The following is a 14,248-nucleotide window of genomic DNA, read 5'->3' on the forward strand; positions in this document are numbered from 1 at the left end:
GCATTTCTAAATGAAGATACATGCAATTTATTCTATTCTTTCCAAAAGAATTCACTTGGAATCAATTCAGTAGACCTCCTTATCAGTGAGGTGCTAGACTGAAACAGGGAGGGGCTCCACCTGTTCCACAGCCCTTCTTCAGCTGGACCCCTCAAGCCATCTATGAGTAGTCAAGCAATCCTGGTACAGACTGTTGAGAGCCTTACACATACTTGTGCGTGTTTCTGAGTCTATTACAATGGTCCATTTTCTTCTCTAGACTCTAAGATGCTGGTGGGTAAAGACTGTGTTGCTCTGAGTCCCTAGCCCCTCCCTGTCCTCAGCGCAAGTCAGGCATTAAGCAGTTCCTATAGGTTTCACTGAGTGTTGTGCTAGGGCAAGGATCACGTGCTCTCAAAGCACAAAGCAGGGAGCCAAACCTAGTCTAGGCATCAGAGAAGCCCTCCTAGAGGAGTAGCATTTTAAAAGACAGCTGAATTTAAATGACTTAGGAGGTAGCACACACTGGAATTGAACGACTGGATGAGAGGTTTCCAAGAGCAAGGGCAATGCCCACATTACTGGGGCGACTGGATGTAAATCGACGTAGGAAACAATGAAGAAAGAACACGTTTGGGAGTACGGGGTGAGATGAAGCGTTCAGTCTTGGCATTTAATCGGAGGGTGCTCCTGAGAGCTCTGGGTGGAGCTGTGCAGGAGGCAGCAGGAGGGAGGATAGGGGTGTCCAGAAAGCTGGGTAGGCTCTTTGGGAGTCCTCGACATTGGGTGGCAAGAAAAGCCAAGAGAGTGGATGAGACCGCCCAAAAAGAGTGGGCAGAGAAAGGGATAAGGAAGGAATCTGAGGAGAGGGAGCCCAGGAAATTGGAAGGCAAGGGGGATAAGGAGAAAGACAGGAGAGGGCAGCGTGGGAACCAGGGGAAAGGAATGCTTCAAGAAGGAAGGGATGGTCAACAGGTCAAGGCTGCTGGGTCAGAGTGTGGGATTTAGCAATGAGAAGTCCTTCAGTGACCTTGATGCCTTGGCGGGTGAAGGGAGCGTGCAGGGTCACACTGGTAGAGGCATGAATGAGGGGTCAGGGAAAGGAGTAGCAAGTCGAGTTCGACAGTGAATGAGGACAGCTGGGGGTGGCTGGAGGGATAGGTAGGTTGGATCAGTGTTTCTTAATCCTGGCTGCACACTGGAATCACCTGGGGAGCTTTCAAAATAAATTCTGACACCTGGATCCCACCCCTGCCAATTCTGACTTAATTGTTCTGAGGTGCAGCCTGGGCACCATAAAGTTTTTAAAGCTTCCCAGGTGATTCTAATGAGTAGCTAGCGCTGAGAACAATTGGGATAGGAAAATAATTTCTCTTAAAGATGGGAGTAAATTCAGCATGTGAAACGCTGAAGGATGGAGCCATACAGAAGGGGCAGCTGAAGATATGGAAGCAGAGGTGATGGTGATTGACGTGGGAGCCCCTGGGAGGGAGGTGAGGATGGAGTCAGCAAAGTAGAGGCTGTGACTTAGAAATAAAGCAATTCCTTTATTACGGCAGGAGAAAGGGAGAGAAAGAAATGTGGACGGGGTCAGGGTTGAGGTTCTGCTGGCAGGATGGAAGCCTTCTTATGAAGCCCGTGCTCTTTGTGAATCAGTAAGAGGAAAAAGAAGGGGGTGGGGGTGGCGAGATCAGCATTTGGAGCGTGGAGAGGACTCGCAAGGTTGAGTGCCTGCTTCAGCTTAGCGACCCTGACTTGTAGCATCAGCGGTACGTGAAGCTGATGGTTTTCAGCAGAACATTAAGAAATGTGAAAACAGTACTTCCCTAAGCATGAGGTTTACGTCCTTCAAACCCCGTTGTTGTGAGGATTCAAAGTTAAACAGCTAAGACCATAGGAAGCACTGGGGCAGGGGGAGGGGGCATGGTTGGAAGTTAACCAATGACATCCCTTGTAAATAGTTACATTCTCTGAATCCAAAACAAAGAACAAACAAAACTCTTATATTGATATAAAACATATTAATAATAAAGAGAAAATCAACAGCATTCTACATATTTCAAATGAGTAAAAATTAAATCCTCTACAATTTTACCATTGTTTGCTTCTTAAAAACATTAGCATCTCCCTCCCCTACATTCGCAGTGAGTTGTTTACAGATCTGTTCCATAAATCTCCCCACTTCCCACATTCCGTCTAATCCAATACTCACTGGCTTTCTGGTTTTATGACTGAGTGACTCGGTATTTGTGGACATGCAATCTGAACATTTTGAAATTGTGAAAAAAAAGTAAGTCTTCGTGAATACCTAATTTTTCCATGAGACGACTCCAGGTTGGTGAGTAGGATAACCAAGTGTCCGGTTTTGCAAGGAACTGAAGGGTTTCCCGGGATGCAAGACTGTCAGCACAAAACCTAGAGTGTCCCAGGAAAACCTGGAGGGTTGGTCACTCGACGCTCTCCCCGCTACAACCATCCCTCCCTCGCTCACTGGTGACACGTGCCTGAGAGACCAGCAGAGAAAATGTCTGCAAGCCAGTTTCCAGGCCAGAAGCCGATGTGGTGAAAGGGGGCTAAGAATTACTTGAAGACCACACACTCTCCTCTTCCCCTCCTGCTGCTCTATCCGGCTTCTCGGCGTGGTGTAGTGCAGCACCCACGCGTGGTTAACTCCTAACACCCCTGTCCGTTTCCTTCGCCACCCCTGTTCCTTTGATGAGGCCACTCCGGCCTATCTTGGTTCTGAGACCTTTTTCTGTCTTGTGGCTAGTGTCCGAAGAAGGCCTCCGCCCTTCCCAAACCACAGTTCTTTTCTCCTTTCATCCTCAGAAAAGATAAACTAAGCCAAACACATACCTTAATTATCAGGCCAAAACACTTCTTGATTAAAGAATTTTAAACATCTCAATACAAAAAAGGTACCTTGCTCTTTAGAAAGGGAGGATACTGCCTGACCTCTTCTGCCCTTTGACAATAGAAGCCAGGTCTTTATCAAAAAGAAACTGCTTTCTTCTTCATTCCAGGATGTGCTTTGCTTAGAACCCATTTTAAAATCATCCACGGATGAAAAGTCACATTCTTGAAGGAGAACAGAAAAGCAGTTTGTATAATAGAGTGAAGAAATGAGGTTTTCCTCTATTAAATCCTTAATCCATGTTTGTTGGTTTGATGAATAAATGAAGACAAAGCAGATTTCTTTAATCATGGAAGAGTTACTCCTTGCCTTCACTATAACTTAGCGAGTATGCATTTTACAACACGAGGTGTAAAGCTCTGGATCCAGTCTACGGAGTACACAAGGGCAAGCAAAGCAAGGCCCTTTCAATAATAATTAGCTGTGATCAGTTAGGAGAATGTGGTAAGGTGAGGAAAGAAAATTACAGAGCAGAGAAGACCAGAACTTACCTCAGAATACCTCTTCCACAACCACATGGCGTGTCAATCCCATCACAAAATAGAAAGGTATCAAACATTTGGGTGGGGGATCAGAGAGGAAAAGAGTAGAGTGAATAAATTTTACAGACCCTGTATAAAACGTGGTGAGTGCCTCTACAGAGGATATGGTGTTTCATATTTCGGTTGCTTTTTAAAGTTTCTTCCCAGGTTTCGTGTGGCCCAGCATCTGTACAGAGTCACACTCAAAAGAAACATGACTCTGTCTGGCAGCCTTAAAGATGAACTCATATCTTTGCTGTGGGTGTTTTTTAAAGAACCAGACCAAATACACGGCACCTTGCAGAAAGCATCCCAGAAATTCTCCCTGGCCATAGTTCTTTTCTCCAAAAATCTGTATTCATGGCGGCCCCTAAAAATAAAATTACTGCTACTCACCCTGGTGCACGAAGTGGTCCTTCTCCACCTCCTCCTTCACCTCCACGCTCCTTTCGCAGTTGCAGTTGGCTCTCAGGACTCCCGCCCCTAACTGCCAGCCCTGCCAGGCTGCTCCAGGATGCTGGAGAATGCTCTGTTCCTCCCCCACCCTGTTCCCCCTCGCTTTCCACAGAGCAGAGTTTGTAGAGTCCTCTGGGAAGTGGAGCCCCTCCCTCTGACTGTTTTGTGAAAAAAACTCTTGTGTGGCCCATTTCTGGCAAATAAGCTTCTCCAGTTTGTTCTACCCGCATTCCTGGGTGGAGATCATTGTCTCTGGGACAGCTTGAGGGGCTGGAAGCAGATGGGCTCAACTCAGAGTAGAAGTGAAGTGGAGGTCAGGGGTAAAGCAGGGCTTGTTTTTCTGTGGGTCAGTCCACAAGGAACAGCTGTGTAAGTTAGAATGTGAAACCCCCAATGCGTCTATGTTAAGATTTGATCTTGTGAAACGGCAACGTAAACAAACCTTGTTTTTTTCCCCATGAGGTCAGAGTTACAGCCCTCACGTTCAACTTAGTTCTTCTCAGCATCCCACCATCCCCATTCTGATTGTCTCGGGCCACATAGAACGCCCTCGTTTCCCCTCTCCTTCAAACTTGATATAGCCGACCCTAGGCCAGTCTGTGTGACTGTACTCATAAGGGTGTTCACATACTTTAGCCCTGTGTCTCCACTTCTAGGACTCTACGCCAAAGAAATAATCAGAGATGCAGACACATATTTATACCAAATATAGGTTTATTTATAATAGTGAAAAAATGGGTATGACCTAAGTGTCCCCAAATCAAGAAATGGCTAAAATTTTTTGATAATTTATATGATGAAATATCATATACTATTAGAATTCTGATATCAAATATTTAATAACATAAAATGTTTCTAATTCAGTGTTAACTAAAAATCATGAACGAAAATTCTATTTGAATTATGCCATCAATTGTGTATATGTGTATATATATGTTTGTATGTGCATGTGTATATACACACAACACACACACAATTTGGTTGCCCCCTGGGGAGTAGAAATATAGGTATTTATTTAGCCTTCTGCATTTTATCATGAACATATGTTTATTTTACAGTCGTAGGTGAATAAATGTTATTGTAAAGTAAATGTAAAAAGAAAGTATTTCTTAGCAGAGTAACTGATGAAAAAAGAAGCTGGAACAACCTAAATGGTTAACAATATGCGAATGGTTAAATAAATGGAAGTGCATTCATGTGTCCCATCGCCACTGAGAGGGCCTCACCTCCTGCTCCTGAATGTGTGGAGGGCACCTGGTCGGTCAGGCCCCGAGTCACCCCCAGCCTCCTCCTCTCTGTCCTCTCCTGATCCTGCTGCCTGTGATGATGTGACCATCGACCTCTTACTAGCTCGGACATGACTCTGCTGGCATTTCTTTCTTGTTGAGAGAACCCTACTCCTCCTACCATGCAGTTCAGTAGAAATGGCCCTCCTGCATCCCACTAAGTGTGGTTCCCAGACACCAGCTTTGTCAATGGATACTCCATCTCTCTGACCCAGTGAGTCATTCAGCTTAGGCAACCACAAGCCCCACTGATAGTTTTCTTCAGAAGCCATCAGGAAAACTGCTATCTCCTCCTCTGGGATCAAGAGCTATAAAGATATAAGCCAGAGAGTCATATGGATAGCTTTCTTTCAGGAAAATGTCCATATTGTCCATATTGGAGAGAATGATACCAACACAGGTGAAGAGAGATGAGAGATGACAAATAAGTTCTAAAGACATTGTTTGAGCCTCTGAATTCAGCAGTGACAGAACTTTTTATTTTCCTCAGTTAATAAACTTCTCCCCTTCCTCCCTCCCTTCCTTTTTCCCTTATCCCTATTATGTATTTGTTTGTTTGTTTCTGTTGTTGATTTTTCCTTAAGCTTGTTTGACAAAGGGCTCTGTCGCTTGTAACCGAAGGAGTTCTGACTCAAACAGTTATCCTACGCTGGATTTGGCAACTTGGTTTTCGGAAGCAACTATTCAGCCTGTGCATGCCAAGGAAGTCTGGACTCTTTCTAGAGGAACTCTTGACTTAGAGGGCATGACCCTAGACAATCCTTTTCCCTCTATTTGTGGACATTTCCTGTCCTTGTTGGCTGGAAATTTCTTTCCTCCCTACCAGTAAGAGAGTGAGATCAGACATATATCATTTATTATTTATAGGCACTAAAAATTTCCAGAGCATTTTTAATGACATGGGAAAATACTTGTAATATATGACCTCAATTAGTTAAGTATGTAATAACAGCTAGTTATAGAAAACTACTAGAAAGAAATTTATCAAAATATTCACAGTGGTTATATCTGAGCGATAAGATTATGGGTGATTTATATATTATATTTTCTAAGTTTATAAATGGACATGCAATTATTTTGTCATTAGAAAATAATAAGTTATTAAAATAAATACATAAATTGTAGTACATTCATCCAAAGGACAATTTTGTAGTCATTGGAAAGAATGTTTTGAAGATATTTCAGTAACATTGAAAAATGCTCATAATGGAACAATTGGAAAGGTAGACAAAACTATATATATCACTGATCTCAATTATGTTAATTATAGATGTGCAAATAGATGCATAGGAAATGACTAAAGAAATTGCTTCAAAATATTAATAGAAGTTATCCCTGACCTATGAGATCAGGGTTCATTTTTGGTTTCTTCTTTTTTTTTTTTTTAATTAATTAATTAATTTATTTGTGGCTGTGTTGGGTCTTCGTTTCTGTGCGAGGGCTTTCTCCAGTTGCGGCAAGCGGGGGCCACTCTTCATCGCGGTGCGCGGGCCTCTCACTATCGCGGCCTCTCCCGCTGCGGAGCACAGGCTCCAGACGCGCAGGCTCAGCAACTGTGGCGCACGGGCCTAGTTGCTCCGCGGCATGTGGGATCCTCCCAGACCAGGGCTCGAACCCGTGTCCCCTGCATTGGCAGGCAGACTCCCAACCACTGCGCCACCAGGGAAGCCCTGGTTTCTTCTTTAATGTGTGTTTGTGTTTTCCAACTTTCAGAATCAGAATTCTTTTATAATCATAATAAAACAGTAAAATGTTACTCTGGTGGAGAATAGGTTTGAGAAGGCAACTCGCCCTCTCTCCTACCCCTTCCATGTAGGATGCCCCACACCTTTCCTCCTTTCTCCAGGTCACGGGCTGAAGTCCCCTCTGCCTCTGTTTAAGGAAGAGGTGGATTGCGGTCAATTTCTATTCTGGGTGGAGACAGGCCTTGTAATCTTCCACCAGGGATGACTGTCTTCTAGAGGCCAAGTTTCCCCAGCTTTATCTTCCAATTTAGCTATACAACACACACACACACACACACACACACACACACACGCTTGTATATTTACAAATTATTAAAGCAGAATTTCTTGGAAAGAGAGGAGCTAAAGCAGAAAATGTAGCAAAAGAAAGCAAGATTTACATAACATATTTTGAATGTAAGCTAAATACTTTACATACATTTTTGTCATTTAATCTTTTCAAAATCCCTCTGAAAAAAGTATCATCATTTCCCCTGATTAATAGATTTGCAAAACAAAGTCTTAGAAAGAGATATGCGATAACTTCACCTTCACACAACCAATAAGTGGTGGAAGTGGGATTTGAACCCAGGCAATCTTATTCTAGGACCTGTGCTGTTAACCAATATGTATACGACACACTGAGGTAATATACATCATGATTTCTGCATTAACTCTAATGACTTCCTAGCTGAGAATCTGTGAAACCCTTGCAAAAGGTGGTAAGGGAAAAGTTTCAGTTCCTTGTTTCAGTTCCTTTCTTTGTTAATTATCTGATCCTGCACCATTTCTTGACATTCATCTGTATGACATTCACAACTGATATACAGCAAAATGAAGACCTCTTTGGATCAAGGATTTTAAAAATAATTGTAGAAGGATCTCAACTATCTGTAATTGATTGGAGCTCAGACTTTAAATACACGCAGTTCAGTAGTTGTGCATGTAGTTTTAGATATTTCTGCTCCTGCCAGCTAATGCATAGATCTGTGTAGGAAAAGACGAGGAAGGATATTCTCTGATGTGCTTACTGTAAAACTCTGGGCACATTTGCTGGTTTCCCTTCACTTTGTTCTGTGTTGCTGGGGTATGAAGCAGTTTAAAAATCTCCTCAGTTTTTGTGGATTAGGGAGCAACACTGAGTTTAAGACTTATCTGGAAAAGTTATCTCCATTTTGCCAAAACTATTGCCAGCGTGGTTCTACTTTTTGAGGCCTCTGATCGGAGCCACTGTGATTTTACCCCTTGACTCACGCATAGCTGCCTGAGTGGGCAAACCTACCCAAGAAGTAGGGAGGGTCAGGGTAGTCAGGGCAGCTGATTGGAGACTAGAGAAGAGAAACTTTGGAGAAGATGAGATGTCCAGTGGTACTAAATGCTGAAGATAGGTGCGGTGGTTAAAAGCCGAGGAAAATTGTCTGGCTTTGGCAATTTAGTAGACTGTTGCTGGAGCAGATATGGAAGAGAGGCAGAAGTATAATTCAGGTTGCAGTGTGGTGAGGAATGAGTGGGAAGTAAGGGACTGAGTGAGTCGGAGCAGACTTTTCTTTCTTTGGCAGTGAAGCGCAGGTGGAGAGTTTAAGCATGTGAAAGAGGGAAAGTGTGTGCTTGCCAGAGTGCACGTGTGAGTGTGTGTGTGTGCAGGAGGTGAGAAAGCTGCTGAGCACATTATACGTAGAGTAGGAAGCAATACGTCAAGACAGAAGAGAAGAGGAAGAAGAATAACTACTGCCACTGAGAGCTTACTCTGTTCCAGCTAGGGCTTCACATTGTTTCACTTAATGCACACGGCAACCTTGGGAGGAAAGTGAGGACTAGAGAAGGTAAGTAATTTGCCCAAGATCACACAGGTATTATTCTGGCAGATTAAACAGACAGATCTTTCGTACTCTAGAGACCTATAAGCTCTATGCATGGAAGAGATGGAAAAGCAGGAAGAATATTTAGTACAGAAAGGTCCTAGAGGAGTTGGAATTTTAAAATATGGGTCAGTAAGACCAAGGGACATATTTATCCCAGAAGCAAAGAAAGATGGAATCAGATAATCCTGTAAAAGAGATTAGAACTTAATTTCATTTTATTTCTTGGATAAAAATAGCCTACGTAGCTGGTGTAGGTGTCCAGCTAGGTTCCTAGGAGACCACCTATGATTCCATTAGGCTTACAGTGACAGAAACATATCCTTTTTTTAAATCCTCTTATCGTGTCTGGTTTTGATCATCCTCCAAATGATCTCAAGTTGTATACTGTACACTTGCATGACTGTGCACTCATAAAGCTATTCCTTTTACCTGGAATTCCCTTCCTCATCTATTTATGAGTATGGAGATGGACACTACTAGTTAACTGGCAAACCAAATAACTACTGAGATTGAATGAGTCCCACTCACGAATTTGGTCTTATGATTTTTATCTACGAGGTTGTTGTTAGATTACATTGGCAGGGGTGTGTGAAATAGAAGAATTTTTAAGTATAGACTCCTAAAAAATGAGCAACAAATTACAACTGAGCTTTTCTATCACTAAGCCATTCCAATTGAAATTCGTGACCTACTTTATCTTATATTCTGTTGCCATAGTGCTTAGGTTAAATGTGTAACTAAAGAAAACTGATTTCCAATGCAAATCTTAATTTTTATTGTGCCCTGCAGTGCTCCATGGATGATGCATGTGTGATAAGTGTCACATTTAGAAGATGCCAGGGGGAGTTTTGAGAGTTAAAGTATTATGGCCTCTATCAGTGGATATTAAGATAATATATTTTCTGGAGATGTGTATCATTTTCTTAAAGAAGTGAGTGACTTTATAAATTCCCTTAGGCACAAAAGAAACAGGATTTTCTGTCTGCTTCAGAAATAGTCTCCGACTTACACAGGCTAATCAGTATTTCCTAAAACAGAAAAATATTTATCTTGGAAAATATAAGCTTCAAGCTCTAAGACAAATTCTTGTCCCTCAAGTATTTTAATGTCTCAGTTGGTTTCAAAATCAATTCCGCAGTAAAGTGCGAATTTAGAATTCTCAAGACCTTATCTTTATATTAAAAAAACCCAAAACAAAACAGCTGGAAAACATCTGTCAATGTCAAGGTGTGTGTTTGGTGGGTGGGAGAAGGGGCCTGAACAAGTCTAAGGGCCAACATTCCCCAGCATTCTCTACAAAAGGGCACATTTCTTTCTGAATGGTAAGGCTTTTTTCATTACACCTGTGACATTGTGACTTTAATGAGAAATATATATTTGGTCTTTGTCCATTGTTCCTGCAGGCAGCTCCTAAAACCCATGCAATTTCCTAAAGTGTTGAGAGCAATAAGGGTGTCCTTTGTTATGTTAATGAGATTACTTTTGGAAAGCCCCTTGGTAATGTAAGGATGGGGGCTGGTTGCCAGGGGAACCAAGCCTGATTAGAGGGTTGGACCTTTCATTCCCACCCCCCTGACCTCTGGGGAGGGAAGAGGGGCTGGAAGTTGAATCAATCACCAGTGGCCAATGATTTAATCAACTATGCCTGTATAATGGAGCCTCCATAAAAACCCAAAAGGAAGGTTGGAAAAGCTTCCAGGTTGGTGAACCAGAATGCTTTCACGTGCTGGGTCCCAGAGTCTATTGGGATAGAAGCTCCTGTGTGCTAGACTTTGATCTCTGTGTCTCTTTATCTGGCTGTTCAATTCTTATCCTTTAATATCTTTTGTAAAAAAAAAAAAAAGATAAACTAGGGAGTAAGCTGATTTCCTGAGTTCTGTGAGCTGCTCTAGCAAATTAATTCAACCCTAGGAGGGGGTCACAGGAACCTCCAATTTATAACCAGTCAGTCAGAAGTGCGGGTGACAACCTGGACTTGCAATTGGTGTCTGACTTGGGGGGCAGTTTTGAGGGACTGAGCCCTAACCTGTGGGATCTGACAGGTCAGGTATATAGTGCCAGAATTGAGTTCAATTTGTGGGACACCTGGTCAGAGTTTCAGGGAATGGAGTTAATTGCTCAGAGGTATGGGAGAAAACACATCGTAACACCTTAATTTTTTTCTTTTTTGTATACAGTTAAGTCTCCATAAATCGGGGAGTTTATGGTGCAGATTCAACCCCAAACATGTTGTATTTGGCCTACATCACATTGGTTGTTGACTCTATCTCAGTTTGACTGCCTTTGGCAAAGTGAGCTTTTCAGTTATATTGATCCCGCCACTGTCTTTTTCTCTTTTTTAAAAAAAATTTTACTGGAGTATGGTTGCTTTACAAGATCCCTTATGTCTTATGTTCTATAACTGGCACAATTCACTCACTAGGGTTATAAAAGGAAAAAACCTATTACTTTCTACACTACTCCCAACATTTCTGACACCGAAGGTGTGGGTTTCTCCACCCTAAGCTAGCCTCTGATTTTTGGTGGACACGGACTGGGTGACCTACAATTTAACTCAATTCTGACACGAACTACCCGGAGTTAGTGCAAACCTCGTAGGTTAAGGGCTTAGTCCCGCAAGACTGCCCCCCCACTTCAGATGCCAATCTCAAGTCCCAGGTTGTTGCTTGTGCTTCTGACTAAATGACTATACATCGAGGGTTCCCACAATTCCCTCCTCAGGTTTGATCATTTGTGAGAACAGATCAGAGAACTCAGGAAAGTGCTTTTCTTATGATTACTGGTTTATGACAAAGTTTACAACTCAGGAACAGCCAAATGGAAGAGATGCATGGGGGCAAATTATGTGGGAAGGTGCATGAAGATACCCTGTGCTCTCTGGGCGCCCCACCCTCCCAGCACCAACCCAGAGACTCTCTGAACCCCATTGTTTAAGGGTTTTATGGAGGCTTATTACGCAGGTATGACTGATTAAATCATTGGCCACTGGTGATTAAGTCAATCTCCAGGCCCTTATCTTTTTCCCCTCCCCAGAGTAGTGGCGGGTGGAATGGGGCTGAAAGTTCCAACCCTCACGTGGTTGGTTCCTCCAGCAATCAGTCCCCATTCTCCCAGAGCCAGCTCATTAGCACAAACTCAGAGACAGTTGAAAGGGGTTTATGAAGAAAAACCAGAGATGCTTTTCTCACCCCCATTACTCAGGTAATTCCAAGGATTTTAGGAGCCCTGTTAGGAAGCGGGGCAGAGACCAAATATGTAATTCTTATTATGTCACAGGTTACTTGCTTGAATCTTGTATGCATTTGATCTTGTTACTTTTGCCTTAAACATATTGGGGGAGGGGTGATATATAAATTGATAAATTACATTGAGCAAAATCATCTAAGTTTTCATTTGTTTATATTATTTATCTGTTTATATTATTTTATATTATTTTTATATCTGTTTATATTATTTTTACTGTACTTCACATCTGTTTTGTTTTCATTTTTGGAGCATTTTTGCTTTATTGCAGGTGATAGGGGTCTCTTTCGGGCTTACAGAGGGAAATGAGGAAGCCTTGAGCATTTCTCCAATCACCCTTTCTCTAATATACGGCTGCTGGTGAGTTATGGTTTGTGCTTTGCACCTCTTCTCTGTCCTGTTTCTGTACACCTCTATTAATTGTGTCGCTTTCTGGGATTTTATGTTCAAACCCACTGAGACAGAGAATCCACTGTGGAGAGCCCAGGCTTGCTCACTGAGGTTTCCCTATGGATAAGATGCAGAATCCTATCTGTCCAAGGATGTGCTGGCCAGAGCTGCTGTGTGTGACATGACTCTGCAAGGCAACTGGTACACAAGAAACTACCCTTGGCTGCTTGTCCAAAATAGAACTTTTGGGGGCAAGCACTTAGAATCTGAGACGCCACTGGTACAGAGGAGACCAGAACTCAATTGCAGTTAAAAGCATACGTCCTGGAGTCATATTGCCTGCAGTTCATAGCTTGACTCTACCACTTACTAGTTGTGGGATCTTAGGTGAGTTACTGTACTGATCTGTGCCTCAGCTTCTTCATCTGACAAATGGGGATAATAATAACACACATCTCATAGTGCTGCTGTAAGGATTAAGTTAAATGATGTATGTGAAGGGTCTAGCATAGAGCTGGACATAAAACAGAAAGACTCAATAAATGTTGGTTATCATAATCATAATTATCATGGCTGTTATTTGGATACTTCCAAAGGTCTAGCACAGTGCCTTTCACATAGTAGCTTTTAAAAAATACTTGCTGAATGAATTCATGAAGCTATGAATTAATCACAGGGCAGTGCCTGAAATATGTAGTTTGGCTGAGTAAATTGTCTCCCAGGTGGGACTTTAAAATATTGTACCTAGAGACTAATATAAGTATTTCATCTCTTCTTTCAAAAATTATTTCCATAATGAGAGTTGCATAGCAAATGGTCTTTTTAACAGAGAGCTTCCCCACCCCATAGTCCCTAGAGTAGTACTAGATGATCCATTTGTTAATCTTCATGATGTCCCAGTGTAAAGCTAGCAGTAGTTTTCTTTATTGGCTAGGCAACTTGCAGTGTCTGCCACAGAAAGATATATTAATTTTTAACTTGCCAGATTTTCTTCCACAAAGCCAATAGCAGTGGATGAGAGAAATTTGTGATCCATATCCCTGCCAGCAATAAATATTACTGCTTTAAATTTTTTCTCTTCTTTTTTTTTTTTTTATTCTGATAATGTGAAGTGATATAATGAAAATGTTAAGCTTGAAATTCACAGATTAGAAGCCAGCTGGTATGGAATCAAGTCCATCTATCTGTCTCCTTCATAGAATTGAACTATATTGAAATACGCAAAATATATTGCAGATCTTTGTTTGGATAGAATCTATTGACCACCTTTCTTTTTGTTTTTTAGCAGATTGTTATCTCTGCTTGTCCAATGTGCCATAGACATATATGCCATATATAGATGATCCTTAGACCTTGCTATTCTTCCAAAGGTACTAGATAGCATTTGGTATAAAAAGACACTGCTCCTGGGCTCCCCTGGTGGCGCAGTGGTTAAGAATCCATCTGCCAATGCAGGAGACACAGGTTCAAGCCCTGGTCCGGGAAGATCCCACATGCCGCGGAGCAACTAAGCCCGTGCACCACAACTACTGAGCCTGCGCTCTAGAGCCTGCGAGCCACAACTACTGAACCTGTGTGCCACAACTACTGAAGCCCGTGTGCCTAGAGCCCATGCTCTGCAACAAGAGAAGCCACCGCAATGAGAAGGCTGTGCACCTCAATGAAGAGTAGCCCCTGCTCGCCACAACTAGAGAAAGCCTGCACACAACAATGAAGACCCAACACAGCCAAAAACAAAAAAACAAAAAAAAAAACAAAAAAAACACTGCTCCAGTACTTCAGGTGTGCTACTACCTTCATGATTTTCATTGTTAACATAATGAAAAAACCTCTGTCATAAGCATCATTGCTTATCATAGTTCTTGTACTTACC

The 14,248-nt window shown here is 42.3% G+C and overlaps 1 long non-coding RNA gene across 1 annotated transcript in view; it reads right to left on the minus strand.

Annotated features, from left to right (window-relative positions):
• The window catches only part of LOC132365154 (uncharacterized), a 46,651-nt gene extending 42,762 nt beyond the window's left edge, over positions 1-3,889 (minus strand). The window contains exon 1 of the long non-coding RNA XR_009503048.1: positions 3,811-3,889. This is a non-coding gene — a long non-coding RNA (uncharacterized LOC132365154). The remainder of the gene's footprint in view (positions 1-3,810) is intronic.
• Positions 3,890-14,248: the final 10,359 nt, after the last annotated feature.

This window comes from Balaenoptera ricei, chromosome 4 (assembly GCF_028023285.1).
Source record: "Balaenoptera ricei isolate mBalRic1 chromosome 4, mBalRic1.hap2, whole genome shotgun sequence".
Taxonomy (NCBI): Eukaryota; Metazoa; Chordata; class Mammalia; order Artiodactyla; family Balaenopteridae; genus Balaenoptera; species Balaenoptera ricei.